Genomic DNA, 6159 nt, shown 5'->3' on the forward strand with positions numbered 1-6159 from the left:
AAAAGCACTCTGCCAATAAACAAAGGATTTCCTTCTCGTAAGGAGATTATACAGCCAAGAGTCTGATGAAAGATTACTGAGTTTTATTCTCTTGCTGAGCCTCCCCACGAAATATCAGTGGATACCATAACAAGCGAATACCGAGTTGTAAAAACACCCATCCCGCGCCGTTCTTCTAAATAACAACCCTGTTTGCAGAGATAAACCACGAGCTGGGAGCTGGGAACTGTGAGAAAGGTTAATGCAGTTAACGTGGAGCTAATGACATTAGCCAGCAGAACAAGCCCCTAATTCCCGAGCCACCCGGCAGTGACCTCTCCCAACAAAAACCCCATTTTTCCCCATTGGTGACCAAAGCAGGAGGCTCAGGGTGGATGGATGGTGCTTAAAACCAAACAGCATTGGGGATGCGGTTGGGGCAGAAGGCGCCGAGGCCCAAATTGTCCAACTGGGGATCAAATGGGCTCCTGCAAAGCCTTGGAGATGCTGCAGGGAAAACTTGCTGTCTGTGGTGGACATTGGAAAATCCTGATTGAATGTAGTCCTGCTCCTGTGTGGAGCTGTGCTCAGCTGGAGCTGCTGGGATTAATTAGCACCAATTAGCTGATGGATACATGCAGCCCGCATGGTGCTGCAAACTGGGGCGGCTGGGGAAGGGAGGGCAAAAGGAATCAGATCTGATCACGTGGGTCTGGTGGTGCTGCAGGACACGATACATGGTCTGTGGGGGTCTCAGCAGTGACAGCACCAATGGGTGTGCAGAGGGCAGCAATGGGCCGTGGGCTCTGCCCCGTGGCCAGGAAAACAGCAGCTCCAAACCCAAACCATCAGGCTTCAGAGCAAACTGGAAAGGATTTGGTTGCATTCATCCTCCATGTGGGAAGGGCTGCTCAGTCCCAGTGCTGCAGGCACTGCTCACTATGAGGGTGCTGGGGTGCTCATGTAGGGCTGGGCTGGAGCACACTGCACAAACCTGGCCTTTGCTGCTAAGAGTTGTTGAGCAGGGCCATTGCTGAGAGGGACCCTAAATCTTGCACCCAAAAGGACGCTCCCAACTCAGTGTGTCCCCAGGGACATGTGCAGAAATGGGGCAGAATCCTGCAGTGCCACTAAGTCCCCTTGTCCCGGCCCTGATGTTATTTGCAGACTGAGTGTGAAGCAGGATGTAGTCAGGGTCCCGGATGAGATGTGAAGCAGGATGCAGGCACAATCCCACAAGCTGCAGGGCCCCCAGCCCCAGGATGTGTTCACCAGCCCAGCCTCCAGCCCGTTCCTTGCTGGGATAAAGTGCCATTGGGCAATGGCCACACAAGCCCTGAGCCCACTGTAGCAGATGGCATGGGGGTGGAAAGGGGGGCTCACGCAGTCAGGCACCAGGGGACCCTGAGATCACGTTCCTTGTGGGTAGCAAACCCACATCCATTGCTATTGCAAGACACTCCCACCCTGCTGGCACTCGGGAGCTGGGCTAATGAATGGGAGCCCCTATTCCCTCATCTTGCTGCATCTGGAGTCTAACAGAGCACTGCACTTCTGCCCTCCCCACTGCTCTGCTCCCCCTCCCCTCCTTGTATCTGTGGGCTTCATTTGCTGTTGCTGCTGAGTGGTAGGAAGGAGAAGCTGCCTCAGTGCATACAAGCAATTACAGCACGTCGTTGTGGGGATGGGAGCTGCACAGCTTGGGCACGTCATTACATCTGCCTCCAGTGCAATGCATCACTTGCTCAAGGGAAAGTCTGCAGAGAAACACTGTGGAACCCATCCCAACTGTAAGGCTGGAGAGGCTCCACTGTGCCATTACTCAGCGCTTGGCAGGCTCCGTGCTGGGGCCAGCTGTGAGGTTACAGCTCTGCCTTCCAAATGATGACACCCATGGAAGGACACAGCACACAGCACCAGGTTGTGCGTGGGGATGTGTGAGGCAGAGCTGCAAGGACAGATGCACCCAGAGATTCCTTGCCCTGCTGGTAATGAATGACAGCTCGCCCAGGGCGCTGGGCCAGCCAACAGCCAGCGCTGGATAAGGTAGGTTGAAATTAATATAGCACGGATACGACACACAGCCTGAGCATGGCAAATTGTCCCAGATTATCCCTGGAGTTACTGCAGCTGTGGGTGAATTATACGGAGGTTAATGTTTGGGTTTCAGGCCAGATAATTTATGGCGAAGTCCAGGGATGGGCTTTTATCTGCTGCTGAAAGTTCATCTGGAATAACAACACTTGGGAGAACCCAGCGCTTGGATGCACGGAAATCCCAGGCCCTTCTGCCTGAAAGCAAAGATGTTTCCATTTAAAAGCACTGTTAGAAAGAACAAACATCTCCCTATTACTGACTGAGTGCTCCTCTGCTCCGCTGCCCTCATCTGGTTTGGATTAGGGCTGGATAAGGTCCCGCTCTGCCACGGCAGTGAGGAGGGGAGCTCGGAGCTTGTCTACTCACCCCAAGTCTGAAGTGAATGTGGCACACAACTGCAGGCAAAAGGGGCTCCGAGGGGCACAGGGCAATGGGAGACAGGGCAGCTCCTCCCCCTGGGGCCCCCTTCTCACAGCACAGTGCCATCCCAAACCATGGGAAACCACCACGATGGGCAGCAATGACCCTCAGCACAGGGATGCTGTGGGGTTTGGGGGATTCCTGCTACTAGGGAAGCCCGGGAACAGGGAGCCTCTGGATCCAGCTCCAGTGCTGCTTGTGCTTAGTGCTGATGCAGCTCCTGCCATAGCTGCTAATGTGATAACGTGATAAACTGGAAACACTTTGCAGAAGGAGACAGGGGGAAAACCAGAGAACTTGTCCTGTCAGCAGTGACGTTCAAGCAGCGTCTCAAGGAGACAGATTCTGCCAGGAATATTCATCCCCACCTTAGGTGCTGCTTCACCCCACCCCCCTGCCTGCAGGTTCACCTGGCGGCTCATCACAGTCCCACATGCCAGGCAGAGCATCCCTGTGTTTTTCTGCTCCGCTCTCAGACAAAGGGCAAGGATCCCTTCTTGAGATGTCTGCTGGCGTCTTGGAGGGAAGGGGCTGCCAAGTGTTGAGCAGGAAGAGATTGTTGGTAGGAAAGAATCTAATTCAGAAAACTCAAGGCATACAAGCAACAGAGGGAGATCAGGTTAAAGCCACGCACTGAGCTCCAGCCTCTGCCTCCCAGCCCTTGGGTGCGTCTCAAGAGTTTCCTGGGTCTCAGTATTGCCCCCATGAGCTCGTTCTCTGCCGTTCATCTGTCTGCATCCTCCTGGCTGAGCTCAAGCAAATGCCTGATGGTGGTTTGGGTTTGAACTGAGTGTGGATTTAAGGCTGCTCTGAGCCCCCTCCTGTTGGGAAAAAGTGTGTGCTGCATTTGGACAGGCAGAAGATCTGTGTCAGAGAGGAAAGCGGCAGGACTTGGGAGCTCACCCCACAGCAAGGGGTGTGGAAATAGGACTCCATCTTAAGCAGAGAACCCTGGCGTGAGTCCTGCCTGTGGGAAGCCAGCCCAGGCAATGGAAGAAGGGCTTTCCATAGCTCTGTTGTTCAGTGAACTCGTTGGGCAGTTGCATCCAATATGCATTATAAAGGGAAACCCAAAACGCATGGCCCATTTGCACTGCAGCATCCCTACGATCCCTGTGCTGTGGGGCAGGAGGAGGGAGATGGGGACGGCCCATCCTGCCCAGGGCTGTTCAGAGCCGGGGGTGCAGCACTGACAAGCCCTGCCAGGGAGCCCCAGCTGCCCCCCACCCCATGAGCTGAGCATAGCCCTGATTCCAGGTGGTGTTGATGTGTCACCTCCCTACAGCCCTTCGGTGGGGCAGAGCAGCCAATGCGTGCCAGAGTGGGGCTGGACCGGGGCATGCTGCAGCATCTTTGTGGGGCTGAGCAGGAGGAGAAAACAGGAGAACGCGGCATTTTGGATGCGGAGCCCACACACTTCTCATTTTTTGTGTCCCAGCCAGCGGCACCGAAGCACCGTTAGAACCAGAGCCTGAGATGCACCTGAGCATTCTCCAAGGGCTTGAACGTGGGGGACAGCAGCGCTATGGGGAGGGGCTGAGCTCTGCATCCCAGCGCCCAGCCCGAATCCCCGCAGCATCCGCGGCCGCGTTTGCCCCCTAGCGCCGGCGGCCGCCCCGCACAGCCCCGCGCTGCGGAAATGGGCCGGGGCTGGGGCTGAGCCCACAGACACCGCTGTTCGAACGTGCCTCAGTTTACCCGGACAGACAAAAGGAGCTGCTGCCTTCCGGCACTGAATCGGGGCAGACATGGGGTTTCTGCGGTGCTTCGGGCACGTTGCTAAATGAGAGGCAAGGTTTATTGCTGTTATCTGCAGCCCTCAGCAGCAGTCGGTGATGCTGGTACCCAACGCATGGTCAAAATGCATCAGCTGCTGTCTCTACGAGCCGTTTGGAGGCTGCTTGACCCCTCTCCTGCATCAGAGGTGCTCCTATGCGTGGTATGCGTATTTCGTGCAGCTCCAAAGATACGTAGTCACATCATTCTGGAAAAACCCAATGAGATCCTGCTGGAAACGTGGATTTGAGGTGATGGTGCAAAGCACATTGCCGTGGGGTGATTCACGCTCCCCTCTGGCTTAGGGCAGCTCTGTCTCCCCCTGTCCTCATCCCCAAGGCTGTAGAGGGAGCTCCTGGATGCTGGGTGTGACAGCAGTGCGGTGCCAGCTGAGAGAGAAACAGCTCGTTAGGCTGAAGGTGTTAATTGGCAGCTAATTGCTTCTAAAGGGCTGGTGTAAGGGAAGTGCTTTGGTGTTGCGTGGAGCTGTGCTGCCGTGGGGGTGAGTACCTGAGGTCTGCTGTTTGGAAGGTCCTTGGGTGCTGTAGAGGTGACTTCCTTTCTGTACAGCATCTCCCAGCCTTGCGGTCTGTGCTGGGGGGAGGGGTAGGAGCGAACTGCTGGCTCTGGCTGCTCGGGGTTGGAGGGTGCAGCTCGTGGGGCTGCAGATGATGTGATGGTGGGTTCACCCCCATCTCTGCACCACGTGTGTCCTTATGCTCTGCAGGCTCCTTGTGGGGGTGAAAAGGTGCTGCTGGCCCTTATGGTGATGCCAGGCCAATGCAAGTATGCTATCTGTAGGGAATACTTTTTTCATTTTCCTGTGTGGAACCTCTATCCCTCATCCTTTCTGGCTCTGAATTAGCATAAAGCTCTGCTTTTCTGCCCCAGGCACTGCCTGTGAAGCAACCTCAGCCTGATGCTTGTTGTGCTGTGCCCCCACCAGGGTGCCATAGCTGTATGGATGAGTAGGGTTGGGATCTCTGAGCAGGGGCTGTATCCCAACTGTGTTGTGTTCGTGCATCTGCTCCACAACTGGAGGCACTGAATGGCCCAGGGGTTGGCATCCTGTGGTCAGCATCCCCTCCTTTCAGCTGAGTTCTGCTCCAAAGGGTTTTGGGATAGGAAGAGGGGCAGCACTGCTGTGGCCCTGCAGCTGTTTGGAGGGTGGCTCTATGCTGCTTTCCCCCCCCCCCTCCCCCCTGGTGTGCTGGGAAGAGCTGCCTGCAGGCAGCGGGGGGGGGGGGGGGGGGCTGGCATCCTCATTTTTTAAGTCTTATTCACTTTCCTGTGAATAAACTTGGGAGGTTTAATAATGAAGTTGTTTGTGTGAGCCTGTGGATGTGCGCTGCATGCGTAAGGGGAGTGCAGCTGTAATGACGGAGTAAGGAGCAGCCTCCCAAATGTTTGGAACTGCTGTAGAAGAGCTTCTTTTTGGGGGGCTTCCAGCTTTGCTCTCAATTTTCCCTTCAAGGGACTTTGGAAGCTCCTCTCACCCTTGGATCAAAGGTGTTCATAGCTGGGGCCGATTCACTTACTGCTTGGAAGAGTGATGAGGGGGGAGCTGTAAAGGGAAAAATGCTATGAGAGATTCCTCCCTGACTGCACCCCAATGAGATGGGGCCTGGGGTGGGCTGCCAAGTGCTGCTGAGGAGAATCCTTGCTCTGGTTTGATGCTTCTAGCAGGCCCTGGCTGGTATGGCAGCTGCGGGGTAATTGAGAGCTCCCCAGAATAGCTTTCAGGTGTGGGTAGGCAGCGTAACGGGGGCTATAACATGAGATGAAAGGAACAGCTTTGCTTCTGTAAATGGATAACCTGTATGTTGTGCTTAAGGGAAATAAAGACTTAGACACATAAACTGAGATTCCTATATGATAGGATTGTGG

Source organism: Excalfactoria chinensis, chromosome 10 (genome assembly GCF_039878825.1).
Source record: "Excalfactoria chinensis isolate bCotChi1 chromosome 10, bCotChi1.hap2, whole genome shotgun sequence".
In the NCBI taxonomy this organism is placed as follows: Eukaryota; Metazoa; Chordata; class Aves; order Galliformes; family Phasianidae; genus Excalfactoria; species Excalfactoria chinensis.